Source organism: Hypanus sabinus, chromosome 6 (assembly GCF_030144855.1).
Source record: "Hypanus sabinus isolate sHypSab1 chromosome 6, sHypSab1.hap1, whole genome shotgun sequence".
Lineage (NCBI taxonomy): Eukaryota > Metazoa > Chordata > Chondrichthyes > Myliobatiformes > Dasyatidae > Hypanus > Hypanus sabinus.
Genome location: NC_082711.1, coordinates 142,857,520 through 142,874,351, shown reverse-complemented (window position 1 = coordinate 142,874,351; position 16,832 = coordinate 142,857,520).

The following is a 16,832-nucleotide window of genomic DNA, read 5'->3' as shown; positions in this document are numbered from 1 at the left end:
TCCTGTGTTTGTGATGTACATTGACAGAATTCCTGTGTTGGTGACGTACATTGACAGAATTCCTGTGTTTGAGATATACATTGACAGAATTCCTGTGATTGTGATGTACATTGACAGAATTCCTGTGTTGGTGACGTACATTGACAGAATTCCTGTGTTTATAACGTACATTGACAGAATTCCTGTGTTGGTGACGTACATTGACAGAATTCCTGTGTTTATAACGTACTTTCACAGAATTCCTGTGTTGGTGACGTACATTGACAGAATTCCTGTGTTTGTGATGTACATTGACAGAATTCCTGTGTTGGTGACGTACATTGACAGAATTCCTGTGTTTATAACGTACTTTGACAGAATTCCTGTGTTGGTGACGTACATTGACAGAATTCTTGTGTTTATAACGTACATTGACAGAACCCCTGTGTTTGTGATGTACATTGACAGAACCCCTGTGTTTGTGACGTATATTGACAGAACTCCTGTGTTTGTGATGTACATTGACAGAACCCCTGTGTTTGTGACATATATTGACAGAATTCCTGTGTTTGTGACGTACATTGACAGAATTCCTGTGTTTGTGACGTATATTGACAGAATTCCTGTGTTTGTGACGTACATTGACAGAATTCCTGTGTTTGTGATGTACATTGACAGAACCCCTGTGTTTGTGACGTATATTGACAGAATTCCTGTGTTTGTGACGTACATTGACAGAATTCCTGTTTTGGTGAAGTACATTGACAGAACCCCTGTGTGATGTACATTGACAGAACCCCTGTGTTTGTGACGTATATTGACAGAACTCCTGTGTTTGTGATGTACATTCACAGAATTCCTGTGTTTGTGACGTATATTGACAGAATTCCTGTGTTTGTGACGTACATTGACAGAATTCCTGTGTTTGTGATGTACATTGACAGAACCCCTGTGTGATGTACATTGACAGAACCCCTGTGTTTGTGACGTATATTGACAGAATTCCTGTGTTTGTGACGTACATTGACAGAATTCCTGTGTTGGTGACGTACATTGACAGAACCCCTGTGTGACGTACATTGACAGAACCCTTGTGTTTGTGATGTACATTGACAGAATTCCTGTGTTTGTGATGTATATTGACAGAATTCCTGTGTTTGTGACATACATTGACAGAATTCCTGTGTTTATAACGTACATTGACAGAATTCCTGTGTTGGTGATGTACATGGACTGAACCCCTGTGTGATGTACATTGACGGAACCCCTGTGTGATGTACATTGACAGAACCCCTGTGTGACGTACATTGACAGAACCCCTGTGTGACGTACATTGACACAACCCCTGTGTTTATGATGTACATTGACAGAACCCCTGTGTGACGTACATTGACAGAACTCTTGTATGACATATATTGACAGAACCCCTGTGTGACATACATTGACAGTACCCCTGTGTGACGTATATTGACAGAACCCCTGTGTGATGTACATTGACGGAACTCTTGTGTGACGTATATTGACAGAACCCCTGCGTGATGTACATTGACGGAACTCTTGTGTGACGTATATTGACAGAACCCCTGTGTGATGTACATTGCCAGAACCCCTGTGTGACGTACATTGATGGAACCCCTGTGTGACGTATATTGACAGAACTCCTTTGTTTGTGACGTACATTGACAGAATTCCTGGGTTTGTGATGTACATTGACAGAACTCCTGTGTTTGTGATGTACATTGACAGAATTCCTGTGTTTGTGACGTACATTGACAGAATTCCTGTGTTTGTGATGTACATTGACAGAATTCCTGTGTTTGTGATGTATATTGACAGAACCCTTGTGTTTGTGACGTACATTGACAGAATTCCTGTGTTGTGATGTACATTGACAGAACCCCTGTGTTTGTGACGTACATTGACAGAGATCCTGTGTTTGTGACGTACATTGCCAGAATTCCTGTGTTTGTGATGTACATTGACAGAATTCCTGTGTATGTGATGTATATTGACAGAACCCCAGTGTTTGTGACGTACATTGACAGAATTCCTGTGTTTGTGATGTACATTGACAGAATTCCTGTGTTTGTGATGTACATTGACAGAACCCCTGTGTTTGTGCCGTACATTGACAGAGATCCTGTGTTTGTGACGTACATTGACAGAATTCCTGTGTTTGTGATGTACATTGACAGAACCCCTGTGTTTGTGACGTACATTGACAGAGATCCTGTGTTTGTGACGTACCTTGACAGAATTCCTGTGATTGTGATGTACATTGACAGAATTCCTGTGTTTGTGACGTACATTGACAGAATTCCTGTGTTGGTGACGTACATTGACAGAATTCCTGTGTGACGTACATTGACAGAATTCCTGTGTGACGTACATTGACAGAATTCCTGTGTTTATAACGTACTTTTACAGAATTCCTGTGTTTGTGATGTATATTGACAGAACCCCTGTGTTTGTGACGTACATTGACAGAATTCCTGTGTTTGTGATGTACATTGACAGAACCCCAGTGTTTGTGACGTACATTGACAGAGATCCTGTGTTTGTGACGTACATTGACAGAATTCCTGTGTTTGAGATGTACATTGACAGAATTCCTGTGTTTGTGATGTACATTGACAGAACCCCTGTGTTTGTGACGTACATTGACAGAGATCCTGTGTTTGTGACGTACATTGACAGAATTCCTGTGATTGTGATGTACATTGACAGAATTCCTATGTTGGTTACGTACATTGACAGAATTCCTGTGTTTATAACGTACATTGACAGAATTCCTGTGTTGGTGACGTACATTGACAGAATTCCTGTGTTTATAACGTACTTTCACAGAATTCCTGTGTTGGTGACGTACATTGACAGAATTCCTGTGTTTGTGATGTACATTGACAGAATTCCTGTGTTGGTGACGTACATTGACAGAATTCCTGTGTTTATAACGTACTTTGACAGAATTGCTGTGTTGGTGACGTATATTGACAGAATTCCTGTGTTTGTGATGTACATTGACAGAATTCCTGTGTTGGTGACGTACATTGACAGAATTCCTGTGTTTATAACGTACTTTGACAGAATTCCTGTGTTGGTGACGTACATTGACAGAATTCTTGTGTTTATAACGTACATTGACAGAACCCCTGTGTTTGTGATGTACATTGACAGAACCCCTGTGTTTGTGACGTATATTGACAGAACTCCTGTGTTTGTGATGTACATTGACAGAACCCCTGTGTTTGTGACGTATATTGACAGAATTCCTGTGTTTGTGACGTATATTGACAGAATTCCTGTGTTTGTGACGTACATTGACAGAATTCCTGTGTTTGTGATGTACATTGACAGAACCCCTGTGTTTGTGACGTATATTGACAGAATTCCTGTGTTTGTGACGTACATTGACAGAATTCCTGTTTTGGTGAAGTACATTGACAGAACCCCTGTGTGATGTACATTGACAGAACCCCTATGTTTGTGACGTATATTGACAGAACTCCTGTGTTTGTGATGTACATTAACAGAATTCCTGTGTTTGTGACGTATATTGACAGAATTCCTGTGTTTGTGACGTACATTGACAGAATTCCTGTGTTTGTGATGTACATTGACAGAACCCCTGTGTGATGTACATTGACAGAACCCCTGTGTTTGTGACGTATATTGACAGAATTCCTGTGTTTGTGACGTACATTGACAGAATTCCTGTGTTGGTGACGTACATTGACAGAACCCCTGTGTGACGTACATTGACAGAACCCTTGTGTTTGTGATGTACTTTGACAGAATTCCTGTGTTTGTGATGTATATTGACAGAATTCCTGTGTTTGTGACATACATTGACAGAATTCCTGTGTTTATAACGTACATTGACAGAATTCCTGTGTTGGTGATGTACATTGACAGAACCCCTGTGTGACGTACATTGACAGAACCCCTGTGTGACGTACATTGACACAACCCCTGTGTTTATGATGTATATTGACAGAACCCCTGTGTGACGTACATTGACAGAACTCTTGTATGACATATATTGACAGAACCCCTGTGTGACATACATTGACAGTACCCCTGTGTGACGTATATTGACAGAACCCCTGTGTGATGTACATTGACGGAACTCTTGTGTGACGTATATTGACAGAACCCCTGCGTGATGTACATTGCCAGAACCCCTGTGTGACGTAAATTGATAGAACCCCTGTGTGACGTATATTGACAGAACTCCTGTGTTTGTGATGTACATTGACAGAATTCCTGTGTTTGTGATGTACATTGACAGAATTCCTGTGTTTGTGACGTACATTGACAGAATTCCTGGGTTTGTGATGTACATTGACAGAACTCCTGTGTTTGTGACGTACATTGACAGAATTCCTGTGTTTGTGACGTACATTGACAGAATTCCTGTGTTTGTGACGTACATTGACAGAACTCCTGTGTTTGTGACGTACATTGACAGAATTCCTGTGTTTGTGACGTACATTGACAGAACTCCTGTGTTTGTGACGTACATTGACAGAACTCCTGTGTTTGTGATGTACTTTGACAGAATTCCTGTGTTTGTGATGTATATTGACAGAATTCCTGTGTTTGTGACGTACATTGACAGAATTCCTGTGTTTGAGACGTACATTGACAGAATTCCTGTGTTTATCATGTACATTGACAGAATTCCTGTGTTTATAATGTACATTGACAGAATTCCTGTGTTTGTGACGTACATTGACAGAACCCCTGTGTCTGTCATGTACGTTGACAGAATTCCTGTGTTTGTGACGTACATTGACAGAATTCCTCTGTTTATGACGTACATTGACAGAATTCCTGTGTTTGTGATGTATATTGACAGAATTCCTGTGTTTGTGACGTACATTGACAGAATTCCTGTGTGACGTACATTGACAGAACTCCTGTGTTTGTGATGTACATTGACAGAACCCCTGTGTTTGTGACGTACAATGACAGAATTCCTGTGTGACGTATATTGACAGAATTCCTGTGTTTGTGATGTACATTGACAGAACCCCTGTGTTCGTGACGTACATTGACAGAATTCCTGTGTTTTTGACGTACATTGACAGAACCTCTGTGTTTGTGACGTACATTGACAGAATTCCTGTGTTTGTGATGTATATTGACAGAATTCCTGTGTGACGTACATTGACAGAACCCCTGTGTTTGTGACGTACATTGACAGAATTCCTGTGTTTGTGACGTACATTGACAGAACCCCTGTGTTTGTGACGTACATTGACAGAATTCCTGTGTTTGTGACGTACATTGACAGAATTCCTGTGTTTGTGATGTACATTGACAGAACCCCTGTGTTTGTGATGTACATTGACAGAACCCCTGTGTTTGTGACGTACATTGACAGAATTCCTGTGTTTGTGATGTACATTGACAGATTCCTGTGCTTATGACGTACTTTGACAGAATTCCTGTGTTTGTGATGTATATTGACAGAATTCCTGTGTTTGTGACGTACATTGACAGAACCCCTGTGTTTGTGATGTATATTGACAGAATTCCTGTGTTTGTGACGTACATTGACAGAACCCCTGTGTTTATCATGTACATTGACAGAATTCCTGTGTTTGTGATGTACATTGACAGAACCCCTGTGTTTGTGATGTACATTGACAGAATTCCTCTGTTTATGACGTACATTGACAGAATTCCTGTGTTTGTGATGTATATTGACAGAATTCCTGTGTTTGTGACGTACATTGACAGAATTCCTGTGTGACGTACATTGACAGAACTCCTGTGTTTGTGATGTACATTGACAGAACCCCTGTGTTTGTGACGTACAATGACAGAGTTCTTGTGTTTGTGATGTCTATTGACAGAATTCCTGTGTTGGTGACGTACATTGACAGAATTCCTGTGTTTATAAAGTAAATTGACAGAACCCCTGTGTTTGTGATGTACATTGACAGAATTCCTGTGTTTGTGACGTACATTGACAGAATTCCTGTGTTTATAACGTACATTGACAGAACCCCTGTGTTTATGACGTACATTGACAGAATTCCTGAGTTTCTGATGTACATTGACAGAATTCCTGAGTTTGTGACGTACATTGACAGAATTCCTGTGTGGCGTACATTGACAGAACTCCTGTGTTTGTGATGTACATTGACAGAACCCCTGTGTTTGTGACGTACATTGACAGAATTCCTGTGTTTATAACGTACATTGAAAGAACCCCTCTGTTTGTGATGTATATTGACAGAATTCCTGTGTTGGTGACGTACATTGACAGAACCCTTGTGTGACGTACATTGACAGAATTCCTGTGTTTGTGATGTATTTTGACAGAATTCCTGTGCTTGTGACGTACATTGACAGAATTCCTGTGTTTATAAAGTACATTGACAGAACCCCTGTGTGATGTACATTGACAGAACCCCTATGTTTGTGACGTATATTGACAGAACTCCTGTGTTTGTGATGCACATTAACAGAATTCCTGTGTTTGTGACGTATATTGACAGAATTCCTGTGTTTGTGACGTACATTGACAGAATTCCTGTGTTTGTGATGTACATTGACAGAACCCCTGTGTGATGTACATTGACAGAACCCCTGTGTTTGTGACGTATATTGACAGAATTCCTGTGTTTGTGACGTACATTGACAGAATTCCTGTGTTGGTGACGTACATTGACAGAACCCCTGTGTGACGTACATTGACAGAACCCTTGTGTTTGTGATGTACTTTGACAGAATTCCTGTGTTTGTGATGTATATTGACAGAATTCCTGTGTTTGTGACATACATTGACAGAATTCCTGTGTTTATAACGTACATTGACAGAATTCCTGTGTTGGTGATGTACATTGACAGAACCCCTGTGTGACGTACATTGACAGAACCCCTGTGTGACGTACATTGACACAACCCCTGTGTTTATGATGTACATTGACAGAACCCCTGTGTGACGTACATTGACAGAACTCTTGTATGACATATATTGACAGAACCCCTGTGTGACATACATTGACAGTACCCCTGTGTGACGTATATTGACAGAACCCCTGTGTGATGTACATTGACGGAACTCTTGTGTGACGTATATTGACAGAACCCCTGCGTGATGTACATTGACGGAACTCTTGTGTGATGTATATTGACAGAACCCCTGTGTGATGTACATTGCCAGAACCCCTGTGTGACGTAAATTGATAGAACCCCTGTGTGACGTATATTGACAGAACTCCTGTGTTTGTGATGTACATTGACAGAATTCCTGTGTTTGTGATGTACATTGACAGAATTCCTGTGTTTGTGACGTACATTGACAGAATTCCTGGGTTTGTGATGTACATTGACAGAACTCCTGTGTTTGTGACGTACATTGACAGAATTCCTGTGTTTGTGACGTACATTGACAGAATTCCTGTGTTTGTGACGTACATTGACAGAACTCCTGTGTTTGTGACGTACATTGACAGAATTCCTGTGTTTGTGACGTACATTGACAGAACTCCTGTGTTTGTGATGTACATTGACAGAACTCCTGTGTTTGTGATGTACATTGACAGAATTCCTGTGTTTATAATGTACATTGACAGAATTCCTGTGTTTGTGACGTACATTGACAGAACTCCTGTGTTTGTGATGTACATTGACAGAACTCCTGTGTTTGTGATGTACATTGACAGAACCCCTGTGTTTGTGACGTATATTGACAGAACTCCTGTGTTTGTGATGTACATTGACAGAACCCCTGTGTTTGTGACGTATATTGACAGAATTCCTGTGTTTGTGACGTACATTGTCAGAATTCCTGTGTTTGTGACGTATATTGACAGAATTCCTGTGTTTGTGACGTACATTGACATAATTCCTGTGTTTGTGATGTACATTGACAGAACCCCTGTGTTTGTGACGTATATTGACAGAATTCCTGTGTTTGTGACGTACATTGACAGAATTCCTGTTTTGGTGAAGTACATTGACAGAACCCCTGTGTGATGTACATTGACAAAACCCCTGTGTTTGTGACGTATATTGACAGAACTCCTGTGTTTGTGATGTACATTGAAAGAATTCCTGTGTTTGTGACGTATATTGACAGAATTCCTGTGTTTGTGACGTACATTGACAGAATTCCTGTGTTTGTGATGTACATTGACAGAACCCCTGTGTGATGTACATTGACAGAACCCCTGTGTTTGTGACGTATATTGACAGAATTCCTGTGTTTGTGACGTACATTGACAGAATTCCTGTGTTGGTGACGTACATTGACAGAACCCCTGTGTGACGTACATTGACAGAACCCTTGTGTTTGTTATGTACATTGACAGAATTCCTGTGTTTGTGACGTATATTGACAGAATTCCTGTGTTTGTGATGTACATTGACAGAACCCCTGTGTTTGTGACGTACATTGACACAATTCCTGTGTTTGTGACGTACATTGACAGAACCCCTGTGTTTGTGACGTACATTGACAGAATTCCTGTGTTTGTGATGTATATTGACAGAATTCCCGTGTGACGTACATTGACAGAACCCCTGTGTTTGTGACGTACATTGACAGAATTCCTGTGTTTGTGATGTACATTGACAGAACTCCTGTGTTTGTGATGTACTTTGACAGAATTCCTGTGTTTGTGATGTATATTGACAGAATTCCTGTGTTTGTGACGTACATTGACAGAATTCCTGTGTTTGAGACGTACATTGACAGAATTCCTGTGTTTATCATGTACATTGACAGAATTCCTGTGTTTATAATGTACATTGACAGAATTCCTGTGTTTGTGACGTACATTGACAGAACCCCTGTGTCTGTCATGTACGTTGACAGAATTCCTGTGTTTGTGACGTACATTGACAGAATTCCTCTGTTTATGACGTACATTGACAGAATTCCTGTGTTTGTGATGTATATTGACAGAATTCCTGTGTTTGTGACGTACATTGACAGAATTCCTGTGTGACGTACATTGACAGAACTCCTGTGTTTGTGATGTACATTGACAGAACCCCTGTGTTTGTGACGTACAATGACAGAATTCCTGTGTGACGTATATTGACAGAATTCCTGTGTTTGTGATGTACATTGACAGAACCCCTGTGTTTGTGACGTACATTGACAGAATTCCTGTGTTTTTGACGTACATTGACAGAACCTCTGTGTTTGTGACGTACATTGACAGAATTCCTGTGTTTGTGATGTATATTGACAGAATTCCTGTGTGACGTACATTGACAGAACCCCTGTGTTTGTGACGTACATTGACAGAATTCCTGTGTTTGTGACGTACATTGACAGAACCCCTGTGTTTGTGACGTACATTGACAGAATTCCTGTGTTTGTGACGTACATTGACAGAATTCCTGTGTTTGTGATGTACATTGACAGAACCCCTGTGTTTGTGATGTACATTGACAGAACCCCTGTGTTTGTGACGTACATTGACAGAATTCCTGTGTTTGTGATGTACATTGACAGAATTCCTGTGCTTATGACGTACTTTGACAGAATTCCTGTGTTTGTGATGTATATTGACAGAATTCCTGTGTTTGTGACGTACATTGACAGAACCCCTGTGTTTGTGATGTATATTGACAGAATTCCTGTGTTTGTGACGTACATTGACAGAACCCCTGTGTTTATCATGTACATTGACAGAATTCCTGTGTTTGTGATGTACATTGACAGAACCCCTGTGTTTGTGATGTACATTGACAGAATTCCTGTGTTTGTGATGTATATTGACAGAATTCCTGTGTTTGTGACGTACTTTCACAGAATTCCTGTGTTGGTGACGTACATTGACAGAATTCCTGTGTTTGTGATGTACATTGACAGAATTCCTGTGTTGGTGACGTACATTGACAGAATTCCTGTGTTTATAACGTACTTTGACAGAATTCCTGTGTTGGTGACGTATATTGACAGAATTCCTGTGTTTGTGATGTACATTGACAGAATTCCTGTGTTGGTGACGTACATTGACAGAATTCCTGTGTTTATAACGTACTTTGACAGAATTCCTGTGTTGGTGACGTACATTGACAGAATTCTTGTGTTTATAACGTACATTGACAGAACCCCTGTGTTTGTGATGTACATTGACAGAACCCCTGTGTTTGTGACGTATATTGACAGAACTCCTGTGTTTGTGATGTACATTGACAGAACCCCTGTGTTTGTGACGTATATTGACAGAATTCCTGTGTTTGTGACGTATATTGACAGAATTCCTGTGTTTGTGACGTACATTGACAGAATTCCTGTGTTTGTGATGTACATTGACAGAACCCCTGTGTTTGTGACGTATATTGACAGAATTCCTGTGTTTGTGACGTACATTGACAGAATTCCTGTTTTGGTGAAGTACATTGACAGAACCCCTGTGTGATGTACATTGACAGAACCCCTATGTTTGTGACGTATATTGACAGAACTCCTGTGTTTGTGATGTACATTAACAGAATTCCTGTGTTTGTGACGTATATTGACAGAATTCCTGTGTTTGTGACGTACATTGACAGAATTCCTGTGTTTGTGATGTACATTGACAGAACCCCTGTGTGATGTACATTGACAGAACCCCTGTGTTTGTGACGTATATTGACAGAATTCCTGTGTTTGTGACGTACATTGACAGAATTCCTGTGTTGGTGACGTACATTGACAGAACCCCTGTGTGACGTACATTGACAGAACCCTTGTGTTTGTGATGTACTTTGACAGAATTCCTGTGTTTGTGATGTATATTGACAGAATTCCTGTGTTTGTGACATACATTGACAGAATTCCTGTGTTTATAACGTACATTGACAGAATTCCTGTGTTGGTGATGTACATTGACAGAACCCCTGTGTGACGTACATTGACAGAACCCCTGTGTGACGTACATTGACACAACCCCTGTGTTTATGATGTACATTGACAGAACCCCTGTGTGACGTACATTGACAGAACTCTTGTATGACATATATTGACAGAACCCCTGTGTGACATACATTGACAGTACCCCTGTGTGACGTATATTGACAGAACCCCTGTGTGATGTACATTGACGGAACTCTTGTGTGACGTATATTGACAGAACCCCTGCGTGATGTACATTGACGGAACTCTTGTGTGATGTATATTGACAGAACCCCTGTGTGATGTACATTGCCAGAACCCCTGTGTGACGTAAATTGATAGAACCCCTGTGTGACGTATATTGACAGAACTCCTGTGTTTGTGATGTACATTGACAGAATTCCTGTGTTTGTGATGTACATTGACAGAATTCCTGTGTTTGTGACGTACATTGACAGAATTCCTGGGTTTGTGATGTACATTGACAGAACTCCTGTGTTTGTGACGTACATTGACAGAATTCCTGTGTTTGTGACGTACATTGACAGAATTCCTGTGTTTGTGACGTACATTGACAGAACTCCTGTGTTTGTGACGTACATTGACAGAATTCCTGTGTTTGTGACGTACATTGACAGAACTCCTGTGTTTGTGATGTACATTGACAGAACTCCTGTGTTTGTGATGTACATTGACAGAATTCCTGTGTTTATAATGTACATTGACAGAATTCCTGTGTTTGTGACGTACATTGACAGAACTCCTGTGTTTGTGATGTACATTGACAGAACTCCTGTGTTTGTGATGTACATTGACAGAACCCCTGTGTTTGTGACGTATATTGACAGAACTCCTGTGTTTGTGATGTACATTGACAGAACCCCTGTGTTTGTGACGTATATTGACAGAATTCCTGTGTTTGTGACGTACATTGACAGAATTCCTGTGTTTGTGACGTATATTGACAGAATTCCTGTGTTTGTGACGTACATTGACATAATTCCTGTGTTTGTGATGTACATTGACAGAACCCCTGTGTTTGTGACGTATATTGACAGAATTCCTGTGTTTGTGACGTACATTGACAGAATTCCTGTTTTGGTGAAGTACATTGACAGAACCCCTGTGTGATGTACATTGACAAAACCCCTGTGTTTGTGACGTATATTGACAGAACTCCTGTGTTTGTGATGTACATTGACAGAATTCCTATGTTTGTGACGTATATTGACAGAATTCCTGTGTTTGTGACGTACATTGACAGAATTCCTGTGTTTGTGATGTACATTGACAGAACCCCTGTGTGATGTACATTGACAGAACCCCTGTGTTTGTGACGTATATTGACAGAATTCCTGTGTTTGTGACGTACATTGACAGAATTCCTGTGTTGGTGACGTACATTGACAGAACCCCTGTGTGACGTACATTGACAGAACCCTTGTGTTTGTTATGTACATTGACAGAATTCCTGTGTTTGTGACGTATATTGACAGAATTCCTGTGTTTGTGATGTACATTGACAGAACCCCTGTGTTTGTGACGTACATTGACAGAATTCATGTGTTTGTGACGTACATTGACAGAACCCCTGTGTTTGTGACGTACATTGACAGAATTCCTGTGTTTGTGATGTATATTGACAGAATTCCCGTGTGACGTACATTGACAGAACCCCTGTGTTTGTGACGTACATTGACAGAATTCCTGTGTTTGTGATGTACATTGACAGAACTCCTGTGTTTGTGATGTACTTTGACAGAATTCCTGTGTTTGTGATGTATATTGACAGAATTCCTGTGTTTGTGACGTACATTGACAGAATTCCTGTGTTTGAGACGTACATTGACAGAATTCCTGTGTTTATCATGTACATTGACAGAATTCCTGTGTTTATAATGTACATTGACAGAATTCCTGTGTTTGTGACGTACATTGACAGAACTCCTGTGTCTGTCATGTACGTTGACAGAATTCCTGTGTTTGTGACGTACATTGACAGAATTCCTCTGTTTATGACGTACATTGACAGAATTCCTGTGTTTGTGATGTATATTGACAGAATTCCTGTGTTTGTGACGTACCTTGACAGAATTCCTGTGTGACGTACATTGACAGAACTCCTGTGTTTGTGATGTACATTGACAGAACCCCTGTGTTTGTGACGTACAATGACAGAATTCCTGTGTGACGTATATTGACAGAATTCCTGTGTTTGTGATGTACATTGACAGAACCCCTGTGTTTGTGACGTACATTGACAGAATTCCTGTGTTTTTGACGTACATTGACAGAACCTCTGTGTTTGTGACGTACATTGACAGAATTCCTGTGTTTGTGATGTATATTGACAGAATTCCTGTGTGACGTACATTGACAGAACCCCTGTGTTTGTGACGTACATTGACAGAATTCCTGTGTTTGTGACGTACATTGACAGAACCCCTGTGTTTGTGACGTACATTGACAGAATTCCTGTGTTTGTGACGTACATTGACAGAATTCCTGTGTTTGTGATGTACATTGACAGAACCCCTGTGTTTGTGATGTACATTGACAGAACCCCTGTGTTTGTGACGTACATTGACAGAATTCCTGTGTTTGTGATGTACATTGACAGAATTCCTGTGCTTATGACGTACTTTGACAGAATTCCTGTGTTTGTGATGTATATTGACAGAATTCCAGTGTTTGTGACGTACATTGACAGAACCCCTGTGTTTGTGATGTATATTGACAGAATTCCTGTGTTTGTGACGTACATTGACAGAACCCCTGTGTTTATCATGTACATTGACAGAATTCCTGTGTTTGTGATGTACATTGACAGAACCCCTGTGTTTGTGATGTACATTGACAGAATTCCTGTGTTTGTGATGTATATTGACAGAATTCCTGTGTTTGTGACGTACATTGACAGAATTCCTGTGTTTGTGACGTACATTGACAGAATTCCTGTGTTTATAATGTACATTGACAGAATTCCTGTGTTTGTGACGTACATTGACAGAACCCCTGTGTCTGTCATGTACGTTGACAGAATTTCTGTGTTTGTGATGTACATTGACAGAATTCCTCTGTTTATGACGTACATTGACAGAATTCCTGTGTTTGTGATGTATATTGACAGAATTCCTGTGTTTGTGACGTACATTGACAGAATTCCTGTGTGACGTACATTGACAGAACTCCTGTGTTTGTGATGTACATTGACAGAACCCCTGTGTTTGTGACGTACAATGACAGAGTTCTTGTGTTTGTGATGTCTATTGACAGAATTCCTGTGTTGGTGACGTACATTGACAGAAATCCTGTGTTTATAAAGTAAATTGACAGAACCCCTGTGTTTGTGATGTACATTGACAGAATTCCTGTGTTTGTGACGTACATTGACAGAATTCCTGTGTTTATAACGTACATTGACAGAACCCCTGTGTTTATGACGTACATTGACAGAATTCCTGAGTTTCTGATGTACATTGACAGAATTCCTGAGTTTGTGACGTACATTGACAGAATTCCTGTGTGGCGTACATTGACAGAACTCCTGTGTTTGTGATGTACATTGACAGAACCCCTGTGTTTGTGACGTACATTGACAGAATTCCTGTGTTTATAACGTACATTGAAAGAACCCCTCTGTTTGTGATGTATATTGACAGAATTCCTGTGTTGGTGACGTACATTGACAGAACCCTTGTGTGACGTACATTGACAGAATTCCTGTGTTTGTGATGTATATTGACAGAATTCCTGTGCTTGTGACGTACATTGACAGAATTCCTGTGTTTATAAAGTACATTGACAGAACCCCTGTGTTTATGACGTACATTGACAGAATTCCTGAGTTTGTGATGTACATTAACAGAATTCCTGTGTTTGTGACGTACGTTGACAGAATTCCTGTGTGACGTACATTGACAGAACTCCTGTGTTTGTGATGTACATTAACAGAATTCCTGTGTTTGTGACGTACATTGACAGAATTCCTGTGTTTATAACGTACATTGACAGAACCCCTCTGTTTGTGATGTATATTGACAGAATTCCTGTGTTGGTGACGTACATTGACAGAACCCTGTGTGACGTACATTGACAGAATTCCTGTGTTTGTGATGTATATTGACAGAATTCCTGTGTATGTGATGTACATTGACAGAATTCCTCTGTTTATGACCTACATTGATAGAACCCCTGTGTTGGTGATGAATATTGACAGAATTCCTGTGTTAGTGATGTATATTGACAGAATTCCTGTGTTTATGACGTACATTGACAGAATTCCTGTGTTTGTGATGTACATTGACAGAATTCCTGTGTGACGTACATTGACACAACCCCTGTGTTTATGATGTACATTGACAGAACCCCTGTGTGACGTACATTGACGGAACTCTTGTATGACGTATATTGACAGAACCCCTGTGTGACATACATTGACAGTACCACTGTGTGACGTATATTGACAGAACCCCTGTGTGATGTACATTGACAGAACTCTTGTGTGACGTATATTGACAGAACCCCTGCGTGATGTACATTGACGGAACTCTTGTGTGACGTATATTGACAGAACCCCTGTGTGATGTACATTGACACAACCCCTGTGTGACGTACATTGACAGAACCACTGTGTGACGTACATTGACAGAACCCCTGTGTGATGTACATTGACAGAACCCCTGTGTGACGTACATTGACAGAACCCCTGTGTGATGTACATTGACACAACCCCTGTGTGACGTACATTGACAGAACCCCTGTGTGATGTACATTGACAGAACCCCTGTGTGACGTACATTGCCAGGACCCCAGTGTGACGTACATTGATGGAACTCATCTGAGACGTATATTGACACAACCCCTGTGTCACGTATATTGACAGAACCCTTGTGTGACGTACATTGACGGAACTCCTGTGTTTGTGACGTACATTGACAGAATTCCTGTGTGACGTATATTGACAGAATTCCTGTGTGACGTACATTGACAGAACCCCTGTGTGATGTACATTGACAGGACCCCTGTGTGACGTACATTGATGGAACTCTTGTGTGACGTATATTGACACAACCCCTGTGTCACGTACATTGACTGAACCCCTGTGTGACGTACATTGACAGAACTCCTGTGTGACGTATATTGACAGAACCCCTGTATGATGTAGATTGACAGAACCCCTGTGTGACGTATATTGACACAACCCCTGTGTGATGTACATTGACAGGACCCCTGTGTGATGTACATTGATAGAACCCCTGTGTGACGTATATTGACAGAACCCCCGTGTGATGTTCATTGACAGAACCCCAGTGTGACGTATATTGATGGAACTCTTGTGTGACGTATATTGACAGAACCCCTGTGTGATGTACATTGACAGGACCCCTGTGTGATGTACATTGACAGAACCCCTGTGTGACGTACTTTGACAGAACTCCTGTGGGATGTATATTGACAGGACCCCTGTGTGATGTACATTGACAGAACCCCTGTGTGACGTACGTTGACACAACCCCTGTGTGACGTATATTGACCAGAACCCCTGTGTGACGTACGTTGACACAACCCCTGTGTGACGTATATTGACAGAACCCCTGTGTGACGTACATTGACAGAACCCCTGTGTGACGTACATTGAAGGAACCCCTGTGTGATGTACATTGACAGAACCCCTGTGTGACGTACATTGACAGAACCCCTGTGTGATATACATTGACAGAACTCCTGTGTTTGTGATGTACATTGACGGAACCCCTGTGTGACGTATGTTGACAGAACCCCTGTGTGATGTACATTGACAGAACCCCTGTGTGACGTACATTGACACAACCCCTGTGTGATGTATATTGACAGAACCCCTGTGTGATGTACATTGACAGAACTCCTGTGTTTGTGATGTACATTGACAGAATTCCTGTGTTTGTGACGTACATTGACAGAATTCCTGTGTTTGTGACGTACATTGACAGAACTCCTGTGTTTGTGACGTACATTGACA